Raw genomic sequence first — 18,577 nt, 5'->3', positions numbered from 1 at the left:
TGAACCCCTAATAAAAATCAGGACGATTACAATAGGGTTTCAGCACTTCGTGCTTGAACCCCTAATTAAAGCTGCAAGCAGCATTTATCGGGGTTCAAGCAGTTAAGGCCTTTAAGACCTTTAAGCACAAAAGCATCAAAAGACATCAAGTTTTATTTAGCAAGCATTTAAACACTGACATCATAGATGGAAAAGACCATGTTCTAGCATGATTTAACATGATATACCACATTCTGGCATGATTTACCATAATTTATCATGATTTACCATGGTTTACCATGATTTACCCTGTTCTAGCATAGTTTACCATGATTTTATCTTAGTGTACCTTGATTTACCATGTTCTAGCATGATTTACCATGATATACCAAATTCTAGCATGATTTACAATATTTTATCATGATTTACCATGGTTTACCATGATTTACCCTGTTCTAGCATAGTTTACCATGATTTTATCTTAGTTTACCATGATTTACTATGTTTCTAGCGTGATTTACCATGATTTACCACATTACTAGCAATTATGTGAAGTGTCAGTGCAAATGAAGTGATAAACACTGACAAAATATGAATGTGTTATAATAGTTAGTTATATAAGTGATTTTTAGTGTCTAAATATTAATGTGAGCACATGTGAAAAGAACATGTGAAAAGACTTCATTAATAAGTAGAATGGCCAGCAGAGGGCACTAGAAGACCACTTATTGGCTCACTTTCACTTTAAACTTCATGATTTTCACCAGTTTTCTGCACTAAATTTTTCCATGTTAACTCCATAATGCATGCTCTCACACACACACACACACACACACACAAATATGTTTTTTGGATATGTTATTGAGAAAATATATTTAATTTTCTATAGGCATTTCTTTGTGATCTAATAATATAAAACTATGTTACCAGTATAGGGCTGTAACGATTCCTCGATTATAGTCAAGTACTTGATTTAAAAAAATCCTTGATTGCAATTTACCAAAAAGTAATGGGCAAAATACCGAAAGTGGTGCGTTCCACAGACGAGAATCCAACAACCGCAGAATTACACAGTTTTCTAAGACAACGCGATATATTTAAAGAGCATCTTGCATGTAAAAAAAAAATCTAAATGAATATATAACCGTGTATGAAAATACCATATGAAAAGATAATGCAGGATTTCAAATGTTTTAAAATGACATAAGGACACCAATTTAGTAGATAAAGTGAGCGTTTCTTTGACTGCTCGTACAAACCGCTTTTTTTCAACATCGCGTCATTTTACGTCACACGAGGGAGATGTGTGCTGTGCTCTGCCGCAGCTCAGTGCAGAGTAGGTTGGTATTCAGTAAGAGCGGTCGTGAGTCAGTGTGTTTTCAGTACTGCCCTACAAAGGCAAAAGACCTTAAGTCGCTAGAGTGTGGAACTGAGAAAAATGACTTTAAAGATTTTTAGTTGTCCCGCCAAATTAATTATAGGTAGGACACTGTAAATCTGGCAAATAGATGTTTTAGTAATGGAAATTATATACATAAAAAAATCTTGAGCTCAAACTTGACTTTTGACCACTATTTTAAAGTTACTGTACTCTGCCTTTGTATTGTCAGCAAAAAGTGAGAAGTCATGCCAAGGCAAAAGGCAGTAACTTCCACATTATCAATATTTAGTTGCTGATCACCATTAACAAAATCATTATAGTAACACCTGTATAAAATCTAGTGATCATGGCATTTATTTTGTATGATTTACAATTATTTATAGCCATCTACTTATTGCTATCCTGTGCTTTGGTTGCATTCTGATGGCATTATTAATACATTTGACATGACAAAATACCTATTAGTCCAGCGTTGACTCGATCGACCGCGTTTAGGGCGGGGCTGAAGGCGATGTTTTGGCACTCTGCCAGCTAGTTTGCCAAGCTTTAATTCTTGGTTGTATTCATCTGATACGGCAATGTGTAACGTTTTTCTGTCAACTCTGCATAATCCTTCGCGATCGATATCGCACGTTTGTCGATGGAGCAGACCATACTAAATGTTCTGACCGCTCTGAGAACATCAGAAGTTAGAGCGACTGATGGCAGCTGTACAAAGTACACAGGCTACACCGTAATTTAAATTTTAATGGACATTAAAACAAAGGCAGATAACCGTACAATCTGGTAGGTAGCATTATTTGATTGAACACCGGCACAGTAACTTCATATTGACGCGCGGCTAAACAAAGGCAGAGCACCGTAACTCGTAATTTGAGCGTTCCAAAACAAAGCCAAAGAGCGGTAACTGATGTTACGGTGTTCTGCCTTGGTTTCTCATGGGCTTTTGGAAGTTACTGTTAAGACAAATCATTATTTTCTCGAAAAAAAACGGAATTGATTCAAGATACTTATCCACATGATAAAGAAGGTCTTGAATGTAACAAAAATATAAATAACTCATTTTCGACCAAAAACGAAGTTACGGTCTTTTGCCTTTGCACGGCAGAGTAGTTTTTGTATTTCAATTTATCATCGTCATGGTAAATTTTTGTGTTTGTGGAGCTTGCAAAAACTCCAGCCTATCAGGACATCGAGTCCACCAGTTTCCTAACAAGAAAAAGGCCGGTGCTATCTTTCGTGCCTGGGTGCGGTTTGTGCAGGTGAAGAGACGGGATTTCTCTTCCGCGTCGGCTTCGGAAAACGCGGTCGTGTGTAGCGTTCACTTCAGATCGGAGGATTATCGTCCCGGCGATATGATGGAGCTCAACATGGGATACCGAAGTAAGAACCGGGTGAGACTCAGAGCTGGTGCGGTGCGGTTCCTTCAGTGCACGCATCTTCGGGTTCTCCCGCTGGATGTAGGCGTGAGCACAACATCAACTGGCAAACGCAATGTAAGCGGAACGAAACTGAGCTACTCGTTATTGTGTTTGTGTGGACTGTTTATCAGTTTGGACCAGTGCAGCGCGAGCCTGATCAAGCAACACTGTAACTGCGAGATCCAGTAAATAAAGCATTTGAATTCGCCACTGAAGTAATAACATCGCTGCGAGATCTAGTGAGAAATATTCACATTTCTCCGTTATTAACGGATCAAACAGCGCTGACGTGGAAACCAGGAATAAACATTGTGCAATGAATGAACGAACTATCCAGTGTCCACAGATCAGCAACATTCACCATGGCTTTACTGTAGTAACACTAACTGCAACCATGGAAGTTTGGCATTTTCCACAAAGGCCCAGTATGCATCCACCTCCCTGCAACACTGACTTTCCTCAGCTGTAAACATTGCCTCGCATTTCCCACACAAGCACCTATGGAACAAAAAAATGTATCAGGAATAAATATCTCTCTGTCTCTCGATGAGAAACCGCTAAGTTATATCACGTAACGTTAGTCTGGGCGGATATTAATGAGCATGACAAACGCCTGATCAAAGCTTAGTTTCTGTTATTGTAAGTTCCAATATGTTCTGTCTAACATTAATCCTGGCCTGTCCCTGCTCTCTGGGCAGCCTAGCAGGCTCATAATTGTATGGCTGTGGTCCGTCAACAATTTCCTCAGCGTCCGAAATGTCATTGCAATCCATTTTTCCCTGTTGTTTGAATCGACCGCTCTCCCTCGTGCTACGTCACGCCCGTCATGCCCATTTTCAGATGCGGAAGTAAAATTTTCTCACAAAAACGACTCCAGAAGCCACTGTAGCGTATTTCTAATTTTTTTTTTAAAGAAAATCTAGTTCCTACATTATTTTTCTATACATTGACTTGTTGGGTCTTCTAACCTGCAAGATGCTCTTTAAAACCATTTACAGTCATAAATATAGCATAGTGCTGTTGTGAAATCATAAAGGTTGTGATTCAGTTAAATAAATATATCCTCTGTTTTTTTGTTTGTTTGTTTGTTTGTTTTCACAGAGAAGACGCTTCAATTACATGAGTGCAGATTACATGTTAAAATTACCTCAGCTCCGGCCACAGTAAACGCTGCTCCAAGCAAACTCAGTCTCTGCAGTGCTGTTTGTTTACGTTTCCAATAACGTGCATTTGGGAACACAAGTCGGACGCAGTTTGTGTTTCATAGTTGTACTGTTATCATTTATATTTGTTGAGCGCGTCTGGGTTTCTCAAACTGCTGTTCATCGCGATTTCAAAATAAAAGTTTAAACATAGCGATTTCAAAATAAAAGTTTAAACTCTCGCTCTGAGTTTGCATACTTTGATGTGCACATGTTCTTGTTCAAGAAATTACAGTGGCTGTAGCATTTCTATCGTACAGAAGTGGTCAAATATGAAAGGTTAAGTTGACATTTGAATTAATTGTTTGGACAATATTAAACAAGGATTTGATAATGCCTTAGTGTAACCAGGCCGCTGGCGCCCTCTGCAGGCATTTGTTATTTATGTACATAAGTTATGTTTATATTAGTTTATATAATTTATTTTACATGGGTATATTTTAACAGTGTTGTTCATTAAAACCAATATAATTACTTACTTTGATACAGGCCGCTGGCGCCCTCTGCAGGCATTTGTTATTTATGTACATAAGTTATGTTTATATTAGTTTATATAATTTATTTTACATGGGTATATTTTAACAGTGTTGTTCATTAAAACCAATATAATTACTTACTTTGATACTTTACTTGAACCAATTATTGTTGCTTGTTATTATATATTTGTATTTTAAGTCATTTTAAAGGCTGTTGTTAACTTGAGTCTATTTTTTACCACAATTTTTTTTTATCCGATTACTTGAATAGAATACTCGATTACTAAAATAATCGATAGCTACAGCCCTATCATAATAAAAAAGATTGCTTTTTAAAGCATTTGTTTGTTTCCCAATACTGAAAGCTAATGAAAAGATCATATGTAATCCTGCTGCTCCCTCTAGTGAACAACAGTGGTATACTTCCATGTTACAATTGAAGTGATTGATTGATTGAATGAATGAATGAATGAATGAATGAATGAATGAATGAATGAATTAATGGGAATTTGGTTTTTCACTTATATCTCAGGAACATTCAAAAAATTCTGAAACTCAGACATAGACAATTAAGGTTTTTAAGGTCTTTAAGCACAAAAGCATCAAACGTTATCAAGTTTTATTTAGCAAGCATGTAACCACTGACATCATAGATGGATAATGCGATCAAACTGTTTTTTGCAAGTCTCCTTCAAGATTCAGATTCCTCAATGTGACACAATTGTCAGTAGTGATACTTCAATAGATGAATTTTCACTAAAGGTGATTGTAAATGTTAAAATAGTGATTTTATAAAGTCTAAATTTGAATTATGGAACAATATGAGAAAATTACTATTTTTTAACAGCAGAGGGCAGTAAAATACCACTTATTGGCTTAATATGCCATTACATTTATATCATTTTCACCTTTTTAACTGTTATAGAGGCAAATTTTGTCCGATCTGTCTGAAATTTTTCATGCTTGTTCAGAGTGATATTTCACATGTTCTGACTTGTTTTTAAGCAGATCTGAGCATCTTAAAAGATATAAGCTTTCGGGGACACTTGGTCAAGGCCACATTTTGAAGTGACCCTATTATAGCCATCCAAATGAAGTAGTTCAACTTTTTCTGATAATTACTGATCTAGAGAGTCCAGAGAATTTTACTGCACTAGTTTTGAACATTATTATATGAAAACTATATGATTAGAGATGGAAAAGACCATTTACAGCCAATACAGGCAATTTACCATAGGAAATATATGGTTTTACAGCTTTTTAAAGGTTATAGCGCCACCTATCGTCCGATCTCCATAAAATTTTGCATGCTTGTTAATGATGTTATGACACATAGGCTGACCAATTTTTGTGAAGTTATGAGTTTTCATTTAGGATTTATAGGCTTTTGAGTGTATTTTGCCACACCCATTTTATAAATGACCCTATTACAGCCATACAAATGCAAAAGTTCAACTTTTTTTTGATAATTATTGATCTAGAGAGTCCAGAGAATTGTCCTAGACTGGTCTGGTTCCGATCGGGCGAAAAACCTAGGACTAGTTCGCAAAAGTAGGTTTTAGACATATTCGTGAATATTTAATGAACGGTTTGATTGACAGCAATGGTTCTTGAGGCAAAGTTGTTCAGCATGAGCAGATCTATCAAATGATATGCATATTGTGTGGATGAGTGTAACACCACGTGATTACAGAGACATAAAACTCGTTAGCGCCAACTAGTGGCCGATTTCTTTCAAAATTCTTACAGACCTCTAGGGCCATGAGACGAACATGCCCATCGAGTTTCGTTCCGATCGGCCTCCGTTAACCTTGTCTAATCGGTGCTCAAACTTCATTGGCCGATGGCGGCCATGTTTTTTGAGATACGCCAATGTCCTCATAGACATACATGGCACCTTGGACCAAGACACTGCATACCAATTTTCAAGTCAATCGGACTAACGGTCAGGTGGTTATAGCCTGTTTTATGTTTTTTTCATGTTATAGCGCCACCATGTGGCCAATCGCCGCGATTTTTTTACTGTGACCCCAGAGTAAGCTCATACACATGTGTACCAAGTTTGGTGAAGATACCTCATTTACATCGGGAGTTATAGCCATTTTAGTAAAATAGGCTCCTCCCACAACGTACGTTTTGGCGCCCCTTAGCGACCGTGAATCGAAATTTCCACTTTTTTTCGATAATTATTGATATTCAGTCTCCAGAGAACATTTCTGCACTAGTTTGGTTCCAATCGGGCAAAAAACCAGGGACTAGTTCGCAAAAGTAGATTTTTGACAAAATTCAAAATGGCGGAAAATCTATCATGGCGGAAATGAAATCGGAGATATACGTTTTGTTCGACAGGTGTCCAGCTTTCCAATGATATAAGACACTTGAGTCTACGACATACGGTCTAGGAGTTATGAGCAGTTTCGCGCTTTTGGTTGTTATAGCGCCACCTATGGGCCAATCGGGGTCATAATCTCTGAACCTTTCCTCGATTTTTGTACTACCATCTGTCAAAGTTTCAAAGTTCCAGCTCTTACGGTTTGGGCTGCACGATGCGTTTTACGGCGGAATAATAATAATAATAATAATTAAAGCTGCAAGCAGCATTTATCGGGGTTCAAGCATTTAAGGCCTTTAAGCACATAAGCATTTAAGACATTAAGTTTTATTTGGAAAGCTTTTAACCACTGAAATAATAGATGGAAAAGACCATTTACAGCCAAAACAGGCAATTTACCATAGGAAATATATGGTTTTCAAAGCTTTTTGACAGTTATAGCGCCAGCTATTGTCCGATCTCCATGAAATTTTGCACGCTTGTTTACAATGTTATGGCACATATGCTCACCAATTTTTGTGAAGTTCTGAGTTTTCGTTTAGGATTTATAGGCTTTTGAGTGCATTTTGCCACGCCCATTTTCTTTATGACCCAATTATAGCCATACGAAAAATTCAAAAGTTCAACTTTTTTTCGATAATTATTGATCAGGAGAGTCCAGAGAATTGTCCTAGACTGGTCTGGTTCCGATCGGGCGAAAAACCAGGGACTAGTTCGCAAAAGTAGGTTTTTAACATATTCGCAAATAATTAATGAACGATTTGATTGACAGCAATGGTTCTTGAGGCAATGTTGTTCAGCATGAGCAGATCTATCAAATGATATGCATTTTGTGACAATAAGTGTAACACCACGTGATTACAGAGCCGTAAAACTCGTTAGCGCCAACTAGTGGCCGATTTCTTTCAAAATTCTTACAGACCTCTAGGGCTATGAGTTGAACATGCCCATCGAGTTTCGTTCCGATCGGCCTCCGTTAACCTTGTCTAATAGGTGCTCAAACTTCATTGGCCGATGGCGGCCATGTTTTTTGAGATACACCAATGTCCTCATAGACATACATGACACCTTGGGCCAAGACACTGCATACCAATTTTCAAGTCAATCGGACTAACGGTCAGGTGGTTAAAGCCTGTTTTATGATTTTTTCATGTTATAGCGCCACCATGTGGCCAATCGCCGCGATTTTTTTACTGTGACCTCAGATTGACCTCTTACACATGTGTACCGAGTTTGGTGAAGATACCTCATTTACTTCTGGAGTTATAGCCATTTTAGTAAAATAGGCCCCTCCCACAACGTACGTTTTGGCGCCCCTTAGCGTTCGTGAATCGAAATTTCAACTTTTTTTCGATAATTATTGATATTCAGACTCCAGAGAACATTTCTGTACTGGTTTGGTTCCGATCGGGCGAAAAACCTAGGACTAGTTCGCAAAAGTAGGTTTTTGGCAAAATTCAAAATGGCGGAAAATCTATCATGGCGGAAATGAAATCGGAGATATACGTTTTGTTCGTCAGGCATCCAGCTTTCCAATGATATAAGACACTTGAGTCTACGACATACGGTCTAGGAGTTCTGAGCAGTTTCGCGCTTTTGGTCGCTGTAGCGCCACCTATGGGCCGATTTGGCTAAGTCCGTGTATCTGAGTAGCGAGCAATACTACTACCATTTGACCAAGTATCACGTCTCTAGGCCTTACGGTTTTGGCTGCACGATGCGTTTTAGGGAAGAATAATAATAATAATAAAAATCAGGGCAATTACAATAGGGTTTCAGCACTTCGTGCTTGAACCCCTAATAATTAAAGCTGCAAGCAGCATTTATCGGGGTTCAAGCATTTAAGGCCTTTAAGCACATAAGCATTTAAGACATTAAGATTTATTTAGAAAGCTTTTAACCACTGAAATAATAGATGGAAAAGTCCATTTACAGCCAATACAGGAAATTTACCATAGGAAATATATGGTTTTCAAAGCTTTTTAACAGTTATAGCGCCACCTATGGTCCGATCTCCATAAAAATTTCCATGCTTCTTTAGCATATTATTTCACATATGCCCATCAATTTTTGTGAAGTTCTGAGTTTTTATTTAGGCTTTATAGACGTTTGAGTGTATTTGGACACGCCTATTTTATAAATGATCCTCTTCTAGCCAACCAAAAGCAAAATTTTAACTTTTTTTTGATAATTATTGATCTAGAGAGTCCAGAGAATTGTCCTAGACTGGTCTGGTTCCGATCGGGCGAAAAACCAGGGACTAGTTCGCAAAAGTAGGTTTTTAACATATTCGTGAATAATTAATAAACTGTTTGATTGACAGCAATAGTTCTAGAGGCAAAGTTGTTCAGCATGAGCAGATCTATCAAATGATATGCATTTTGTGATGATAAGTGTAACAGCACGTGATTACAGAGCCATAAAACTCGTTAGCGCCAACTAGTGGCCGATTTCTTTCAAAATTCTTACAGACCTCTAGGGCCATGAGTCGAACATGCCCACCGAGTTTTGTTCCGATCGGCCTCCGTTAACCTTGTCTAATAGGTGCTCAAAATTCATTGGCCGATGGCGGCCATGTTTTTTGAGATACACCAATGTCCTCATAGATATTCATGACAGGTTGGACCAAGACACTGCATACCAATTTTCAAGTCAATCGGACTAACGGTCAGGTGGTTACAGCCTGATTTATGTTTTTTTCATGTTATAGCGCCACCATGTGGCCAATCGCCGCAATCTTTTTACTATGACCTCAGATTGACCTCTTACACAGGTGTACCGAGTTTGGTGAAGATACCTCATTTACTTCTGGAGTTATAGCCATTTTAGTAAAATAGGCTCCGCCTTCTTCAAACATTTTGGCGCCTCTTAGCGACCGTCAATCGAAATTTAAACTTTTTTTCGATAATTATTGATATTCTGACTCCAGAGAACATTTCTGCACTGGTTTGGTTCCGATCGGACACAAAACCAGGGACTAGTTCGCAAAAGTAGGTTTTGGACATAATTCAAAATGGCGGAAAATTTGCATACCGGAAATGAAATCCTTGAGGCCTTTTTTTGTTCGGCTTGACCCAAGGATTCCAATGATATAAGACACTTGAGTCTGTGACAAACGGTTAATGAGATTTAAGCAAAAATGTGATTTTTTTTTGTTTTTTGCACTGTAGCGCCACCTATGGGCCAATCGGGGTCATATTTTGATAACCTCTCCTCGATTTTTGTACTACCATCTGGCAAAGTTTCAAGTCTCTAGCATTTACGGTTTGGGCTGCACGATGCGTTTTACGGCAGAATAATAATAATAATAATAATTAAAGCTGCAAGCAGCATTTATCGGGGTTCAAGCATTTAAGGCCTTTAAGCACATAAGCATTTAAGACATTAAGTTTTATTTAGAAAGCTTTTAACCACTGAAATAATAGATGGAAAAGTCCATTTACAGCCAATACAGGCAATTTACCATAGGAAATATATGGTTTTCAAACCTTTTTAACAGTTATAGCGCCACCTATGGTCCGATCAACATGAAATTTGGCATGCTTGTTTAGAATATTATGGCACATATGCTCACCCATTTTCGTGAAGTTCTGAGTTTTCGTTTAGGATTTATAAGCTTTTGAGTGCATTTTGCCACGCCCATTTTCTTTATGACCCAATTATAGCCATACGAAAAATTCAAAAGTTCAACTTTTTTTCGATAATTATTGATCTAGAGAGTCCAGAGAATTGTCCTAGACTGGTCTGCTTCCGATCGGGCGAAAAACCAGGGACTAGTTCGCAAAAGTAGGTTTTTAACATATTCGCGAATAATTAATGAACGATTTGATTGACAGCTATGGTTCTTGAGGCAATGTTGTTCAGCATGAGCAGATCTATCAAATGATATGCATTTTGTGACAATAAGTGTAACACCACGTGATTACAGAGCCGTAAAACTCGTTAGCGCCAACTAGTGGCCGATTTCTTTCAAAATTCTTACAGACCTCTAGGGCTATGAGTTGAACATGCCCATCGAGTTTCGTTCCGATCGGCCTCCGTTAACCTTGTCTAATAGGTGCTCAAACTTCATTGGCCGATGGCGGCCATGTTTTTTGAGATACACCAATGTCCTCATAGACATACATGACACCTTGGGCCAAGACACTGCATACCAATTTTCAAGTCAATCGGACTAACGGTCAGGTGGTTAAAGCCTGTTTTATGTTTTTTTCAAGTTATAGCGCCACCATGTGGCCAATCGCCGCGATTTTTTTACTGTGACCTCAGATTGACCTCTTACACATGTGTACCGAGTTTGGTGAAGATACCTCATTTACTTCTGGAGTTATAGCCATTTTAGTAAAATAGGCCACTCCCACAACGTACGTTTTGGCGCCCCTTAGCGTCCGTGAATCGAAATTTCAACTTTTTTTCGATAATTATTGATATGCAGACTCCAGAGAACATTTCTGTACTGGTTTGGTTCCGATCGGGCGAAAAACCTAGGACTAGTTTGCAAAAGTAGGTTTTTGGCAAAATTCAAAATGGCGGAAAATCTATCATGGCGGAAATTAAATCGGAGATATACGTTTTGTTCGTCAGGCATCCAGCTTCCCAATGATATAAGACACTTGAGTCTACGACATACGGTCTAGGAGTTCTGAGCAGTTTCGCGCTTTTGGTTGCTGTAGCGCCACCTATGGGCCGATTTGGCTAAGTCCGTGTATCTGAGTAGCGAGCAATACTACTACCATTTGACCAAGTATCACGTCTCTAGGCCTTACGGTTTTGGCTGCACGATGCGTTTTAGGGAAGAATAATAATAATAATTAAAGCTGCAAGCAGCATTTATCGGGGTTCAAGCATTTAAGGCCTTTAAGGCATTTAAGCATTCAAGACATTAAGATTTATTTAGAAAGCTTTTAACCACTGAAATAATAGATTGAAAAGTCCATTTACAGCCAATACAGGCAATTTACCATTGCTTTTTAACAGTTATAGCGCCAACTATCATCCGATCTACATACAATTTTGCATGCTTATTTAGAATGTTATGGCACATATGCTCACCAATTTTCGTGATGTTCTGAGTTTTTGTTTAGGATTTATAGGCTTTTGTTTGCATTTTGCCACGCCCATTTTCTTTATGACCCAATTATACCCATGCGAAAAATGCAAAAGTTCAACTTTTTTTGATAATTATTGATCTAAAGAGTCCAGAGAATTGTCCTAGACTCGTTTGGTTCCGATCGGGCAAAAAACCAGGGACTAGTTCGCAAAAGTAGGTTTTTAACATATTTGTGAATAATTAATAAACTGTTTGATTGACAGCAATGGTTCTAGAGGCAAAGTTGTTCAGCATGAGCAGGTCTATCAAATGATATGCATTTTGTGATGATAAGTGTAACACCACGTGATTACAGAGCCATAAAACTCGTTAGCGCCAACTAGTGGCCGATTTCTTTCAAAATTCTTACAGACCTCTAGGGCCATGAGTCGAACATGCCCACCGAGTTTTGTTCCGATCGGCCTCCGTTAACCTTGTCTAATAGGTGCTCAAACTTCATTGGCCGATGGCGGCCATGTTTTTTGAGATACACCAATGTCCTCATAGATATACATGACAGCTTGGACCAAGACACTGCATACCAATTTTCAAGTCAATCGGACTAACGGTCAGGTGGTTACAGCCTGATTTATGTTTTTTTCATGTTATAGCGCCACCATGTGGCCAATCGCCGCAATCTTTTTACTATGACCTCAGATTGACCTCTTACACAGGTGTACCGAGTTTGGTGAATATACCTCATTTACTTCTGGAGTTATAGCCATTTTAGTAAAATAGGCTCCGCCTTCTTCAAACATTTTGGCGCCCCTTAGCGACCGTCAATCGAAATTTCAACTTTTTTTCGATAATTATTGATATTCTGACTCCAGAGAACATTTCTGCACTGGTTTGGTTCCGATCGGACACAAAACCAGGGACTAGTTCGCAAAAGTAGGTTTTGGACATAATTCAAAATGGCGGAAAATTTGCATACCGGAAATGAAATCCTTGAGGCCTTTTTTGTTCGGCTTGACCCAAGGATTCCAATGATATAAGACACTTGAGTCTGTGACAAACGGTTAATGAGATTTAAGCAAAAATATGATTTTTTTTTGTTTTTTGCACTGTAGCGCCACCTATGGGCCAATCGGGGTCATATTTTGATAACCTCTCCTCGATTTTTGTACTACCATCTGGCAAAGTTTCAAGTCTCTAGCACTTACGGTTTGGGCTGCACGATGCGTTTTACGGCAGAAGAAAAATAATAATAATAAAAATCAGTACAATTACAATAGGGTTTCAGCACTTCGTGCTTGAACCCCTAATTAAAGCTGCAAGCAGCATTTATCGGGGTTCAAGCAGTTAAGGCCTTTAAGGCATTTAAGCACAAAAGCATCAAAAGTTATTAAGATTTATTTAGCAAGCATGTAACCACTGACATAATAGATGGAACAGACCATTTATAGCCAATTCAGGCAATTTGCCATGGGATATATATGGTTTTAAAGCTTTTTAACAGTTATAGCGCCACCTATGGTCCGATCTCCATAAAATTGTTTACTGTGACCTCAAATTGAACCCATTCACATGTGTACTGAGTTTGGTGAAGATATCTCATTTACTTCTTGAGTTATAGCCATTTGAGTAAATAGGCTCCTCCCACAACGATTTGCCACATTCTAGAATTATTTAATATGATTCTAGCATGATTTACTATCATATACCATGTTCCAGAATGATTTATTAGGATTCTAGCATGATTTACCTTGATACACCTCATTTCAGTATTATTTACTATGATTTACAATGTTTCTAGCATGATTAACCACATTACTAGCAATTATGTGAAGTGTCAGTGCAAATGAGGTGATGAACACTGACAAAATATTATTGTGTTATAATAGTTAGTTATATACGTGATTTTTAGTGTGTGTCCAAGTATGAATGCAAAAGCACATGTAAAATATTTCATTATTAAGTAGAATGGCCAGCAGAGGGCACTAGAAGACCACTTATTGGCTCACTTTCACTTTAAACCAGTTTTCTGCACTAAAGCAAACCAGTTTTTCCATGTTAACTCAATGCATGCTTACACACACACACACACACACACACACACACACACACACACACACACACACACACAGCATAGTTAACCATGATTTACCATGATATACCACGTTCTAGTATTATTTACCAGGAGATAAACGACAATCTAGTATTATTTACTTTGATTTACCATGTTTCTAGCCTGATTTATCACATTACTAGCAATTATTTGAAGTGTCAGTGCAAATAAAGTGATTAACACTGACAAAATATGATTGTGTTATAATAGTTATTGCTATATAAGTGATTTTTTTAGTGTGTATTCAAGTATGAATGCAAGCACATGTTGAAATATTTCATTAATAAGTAGAATGGCCAGCAGAGGGCAGTAGAAGACCACTTATTGGCTCACTTTCACTTTAAGCCAGTTTTCTGCACTAAAGCAAACCAGTTTATCCATGTTAACTCAATGCATGCTTACACACACACACACACACACACACACACACACACACACACACACACACACACACACACACACACACACACACACACACACACACACAGCATAGTTAACCATGATTTACCATGATTTACCACATTACTAGCAATTATTTGAAGTGTCAGTGCAAATAAAGTGATTAACACTGACAAAATATGATTGTGTTATAATAGTTATTGCTATATAAGTGATTTTTAGTGTGTATTCAAGTATAAATGCAAGCACATGTGGAAAAATTTAATTAATAAGTAGAATGGCCAGCAGAGGGCAGTAGAAGACCACTTATTGGCTCACTTTCACTTTAAACCTCATGATTTTGACCAGTTTTCTGCACTAAAGCAAACCAGTGTTTCCATGTTAACTCAATAATGCATACTTGCTACATATGCTACACACAATAATGCTACACACACACACACACACACACACACACACACACACAAATGTTTCAGTGATATTGGTGTCACATTAACCTTCATCACATTCACCTTCTGTCTTCATCACATTCACCATCTGTCGTCATCACCTGCACCTGCTCCTCATCACCCTCCTCATCATCACCTGCTCCTCATCATCATAACCGTCACCTGTTGTCCTTGTCTTGATCTGTGTATTTAAGTTCCCCTCTCATCCATTATCATTGTCGGTTATTGTTTGTGCACTAGCACTCTGTTATGTTTGTTTTCATGTTGGAAAATAAAACCTTTGTTATATTTGTACCACACACACACACACACACACACACACACACACACACACACACACACACAGACACACCATCATTTATCATGATTTACCATGGCTGATACCAATACCAATATGAGAAAATGACTATTTTAAACAGCAGGGGGCAGTAAAATACCACTTATTGGCTTAACATGCCATTAATTCATATCATTTTCACCTTTTTAACTGTTATAGAGGCAAATTTTGTCCGATCTGTCTGAAAATTTTCATGCTTGTTCAGGGTGATATTTCACACGTTCTGACTTGTTTTTAAGAAGGTCTGAGCATTGATTAAAGAGATATAGGCTTTCGGGGACACTTGGTAAAGGCCAGATTTTGAAGTGAACCTATTATAGCTATCCAAATGAAGTAGTTCAACTTTTTCTGACAATTATTGATCTAGTGAGTCCAGAGAATTGTATTGCACTAGTTTTGAACATTATGATATGAAAATTATATGATCAGAGATGGAAAAGACCATTTACAGCCAATACAGGCAGTTTACCATAGGAAATATATGATTTTAAAGCTTTTTAACAGTTATAGCGCCACCTATCATCCGATCTCCATAGAATTTTTCATGCTTGTTAATGATGTTATGTCACATATGCTGACCAATTTTTGTGAAGTTCTGAGTTTTTATTTAGGATTTATAGGCTTTTTAATGTATTTTGACACGCCCATTTTATAAATTACCCTATTACAGCCATCCAAATGCAAAAGTTCAACTTTTTTTTGATAATTATTGATCTAGAGAGTCCAGAGAATTGTCCTAGACTGGTCTGGTTCCGATCGGGCAAAAAACCTAGGACTAGTTCGCAAAAGTAGGTTTTTAACATATTAATGAATAATTAATGAACAGTTTGATTGACAGCAATGGTTCTTGAGGCAAAGTTGTTCAGGATGAGGACATCTATCAAATGATATGCATATTGTGTGGATATTTGTAACACCACGTGATTACAGAGCCGTAAAACTCGTTAGCGCCAACTAGTGGCCGATTTCTTTCAAAATTCTTACAGACCTTTAGGGCCATGAGCCGAACATGCCCATTGAGTTTCGTTCCGATCGGCCTCCGTTAACCTTGTCTAATAGGTGCTCAAACTTCGTTGGCCAATGGCGGCCATGTTTTTTGAGATACGCCAATGTCCTCATACACATACATGGCACCTTGGACCAAGACACTGCATACCAATTTTCAAGTCAATCGGACTAACGGTCAGGTGGTTATAGCCTGTTTTATGTTTTTTTCATTTTATAGCGCCACCATGAGGCCAATCGTCGCGATTTTTTTACTGTGACCCCAGAGTAAGCTCATACACATGTGTACCAAGTTTGGTGAAGATAACTCATTTACATCGGGAGTTATAGCCATTTTAGTAAAATAGGCCCCTCCCACAACGTACGTTTTGGCGCCCCTTAGCGACCGTGAATCGAAATTTCCACTTTTTTTCGATAATTATTGATATTCAGTCTCCAGAGAACATTTCTGCACTAGTTTGGTTCCAATCGGGCAAAAAACCAGGGACTAGTTCGCAAAAGTAGATTTTTGACAAAATTCAAAATGGCGGAAAATCTATCATGGCGGAAATGAAATCGGAGATATACGTTTTGTTCGTCAGGCGTCCAGCTTTCCAATGATATAAGACACTTGAGTCTACGACATACGGTCTAGGAGTTATGAGCAGTTTCGCGCTTTTGGTTGTTATAGCGCCACCTATGGGCCAATCGAGGTCATAATTTGATAACCTCTCCTCGATTTTTGTACTACCATCTGGCAAAGTTTCAAAGCTCTAGCCCTTACGGTTTGGGCTGCACGATGCGTTTTACGGCAGAATAATAATAATAATAATTAAAGCTGCAAGCAGCATTTATCGGGGTTCAAGCAGTTAAGGCCTTTAAGGCATTTAAGCACAAAAGCATCAAAAGTTATTAAGATTTATTTAATAAGCATGTAACCACTGACATAATAGATGGAAAAGACCATTTACAGCCAATACAGGCAATTTACCATGTGATATATATGGTTTTAAAGCTTTTTAACAGTTATAGCGCCACCTATGGTCCGATCTCCATAGAATTGTTTACTGTGACCTCAAATTGAACCCATACACATGTGTACTGAGTTTGGTGAAGATATCTCATTTACTTCTTGAGTTATAGCCATTTTAGTAAAATAGGCTCCTCCCACAACCATTTGGCATATTCTAGTATTATTTACTATGATTCTAGCATGATTTGCCATATTCTAGCAGGATTTACCATGATATACTACATTCTAGTATGATTTACCATTGTTTACTGTGATTCTAGCATGGATTACCATAGTTTATCATGATTTATCATAGTTTACCATGATTTACCCTGTTCTAGCATAGTTTACCATGATTTACCATGTTCTAGCATGATTTACCATGATATACCACATTCTAACATGATTTACCATAGTTTATTATGATTTATCATGGCTTACCATGATTTACCCTGTTCTAGCATAGTTTACCATGATTTACCATGTTCTAGCATGATGTACCATGCTATACCATGTTCTAGAATGATGTACCAGGATTGTAGTATGATTTACCTTGATACACCACATTCTAGTATTATTTATTATGATTTACCATGTTTTTAGTGTGATTTACCATGATTTACCACATTGCTAGCAATTATGTGAAGTATCAGTAAAAATGAAGTGATAAACTCTGACAAAATATGATTGTGCTACAATAGTAATTGTTATATAAGTGATTTTTTAGTGTTTTATTGTTATATAAGTGATTTTTAGTGTCTAATGAATGCAAAAGCATATGTGAGTAGACTTCATTAATAAGTAGAATGGCCAGCAGAGGGCAGTAGAAGACCACATATTGGCTCACTTTCACTTTAAACTTCTTGATTTTCACCATTTTTCTGCACTAAAGCAAACCAGTTTTTCCATTTTAACTCCATAATGCATGTTTACACACACACACACACACACACACACACACACACACACACACACACACACACACACACACACACACACACACAAAGACAAATGTTGTTGTTGTTTTTTCAATGCTATTGGGATATGTCATTATGAAAATATATTTGAATGGTCTATAAACATTTCACAAAGTCTTTGCAAGCTATTAATCAGATGATTCAGAATTTATTCAGAAACCTAAGACTACACACACACATTATGTTGTAGATGCAGACATTTGAAATGTATGATGTGATCAAACTGTCAATACTAATACTTTAACAGATGGATTTTGACTAAATGTAATTGTAAATGTTAAAATAGTGATTTTATAAAGTCTAAATATAAATTATAGAACAATATGACAAAATGACTATTTTAAACAGCAGGGGGCAGTAAAATACCACTTATTGGCTTAACATGCCATTATAATCATATCATTTTCACCTTTTTAACTGTTATAGAGGCAAATTTGGTCTGATCTGTCTGAAAATTTTCATGCATGTTCA

The sequence above is a fragment of the Squalius cephalus genome (assembly GCF_949319135.1).
Source record: "Squalius cephalus genome assembly, chromosome: 10".
NCBI classification, from domain to species: Eukaryota; Metazoa; Chordata; class Actinopteri; order Cypriniformes; family Leuciscidae; genus Squalius; species Squalius cephalus.
This window is presented reverse-complemented; position numbering follows the sequence as displayed.